This window comes from Epinephelus moara, chromosome 23 (assembly GCF_006386435.1).
Source record: "Epinephelus moara isolate mb chromosome 23, YSFRI_EMoa_1.0, whole genome shotgun sequence".
NCBI classification, from domain to species: domain Eukaryota; kingdom Metazoa; phylum Chordata; class Actinopteri; order Perciformes; family Serranidae; genus Epinephelus; species Epinephelus moara.
The window spans coordinates 728627-729694 of record NC_065528.1 but is presented as its reverse complement, the minus strand read 5'-3'; the positions used below and the strand labels follow the sequence as shown (position 1 = coordinate 729694).

General features: G+C 39.6%; 1 protein-coding gene across 1 annotated transcript in view; it reads left to right on the top strand.

The window, feature by feature from the left end:
* The window catches only part of aebp2 (AE binding protein 2), a 46912-nt gene that overhangs the window by 44765 nt on the left and 1079 nt on the right, over positions 1-1068 (top strand). The window lies entirely within an intron of this gene.

Below are 1068 nucleotides of genomic sequence, written 5' to 3'. Positions count from 1 at the left end.
ATATAGGGTCCGACATTAACGGTTGCCCGAATGCCCAGGGCAGACATGCCCGATCGTTAGCTCATGTAGAACACAGGTACCACACAGAAACTTTTACAAAGGGTCATAATGTGCTTCTAGTGACTGTCAAATCGCCAGCGAAAGATGTTTTAAATGCGGACACGGAGAACAGAGCAATAGATAAGAACAGCATGCTGCCTGCTCTCATGGGACAAAGATCCTCTGAGAAGAAAGACGGTTCACTCTGCTCTGTCTGTCCTCTGAGGAAGAGGGCTCACTTTGCTGCAGGTTTCACCGAAACGTTTTTTTGTTTTTTTCTTCTAATAAATTGAACACACATTAAAGAACATACAAGATCCTGTAGAGAATTAATACATATAATACAATACAATAAACATTGTCAAATTAAATGAAGAAAGAGGATTTTTTTAAAGGCAAATTAAATATTTGGGATTTATGTAAAAATATACATAGAGACATATAAATAATTATATAATTAAAGATATGTAGGCTATGTTAGGTGAATACTCCTGTCAGTGACCCTGACCACTGGCATTGGCAAAAGAACTGGAGTTGGTCCCCGGACACTGCACTGCGGCTGCCCACTGCTCCCAGTGTCCGGACACTGCACTGCGGCTGCCCACTGCTCCCAGTGTATACAGTAGGATGGGTCAAATGCAGAGGCCAAATGTGTGTAATGTGCTGAGAAAGGACAATAAAGGATCTTCTTCTTCTAATAATTTCTTAATAACTAGGAGATAAAAAAAGAATAAAGAGATTTCAAAGACTTAAAAAATAAGGGACATGAATCAAAACAACAAGAAACGAGATATATCCCCAGTCATGCACACACAGTTTTAATAAACTCAGTACTGTTTTTCAACACATATATTGTTTTGTCTTCATTCAAGGTAATTAGCACATATTGTTAGTGCGCCATTGGTTTTGGCCTTGGTGCCCCACATTTTGGCCGTGATGCCCCAATAAATTTGTATTTATCAGAGGCCAAAGTGGCCTTGCCCTTAAAATTACTTAATTCCAGGCCTGTAATCGTGTATTTCCTCTCCT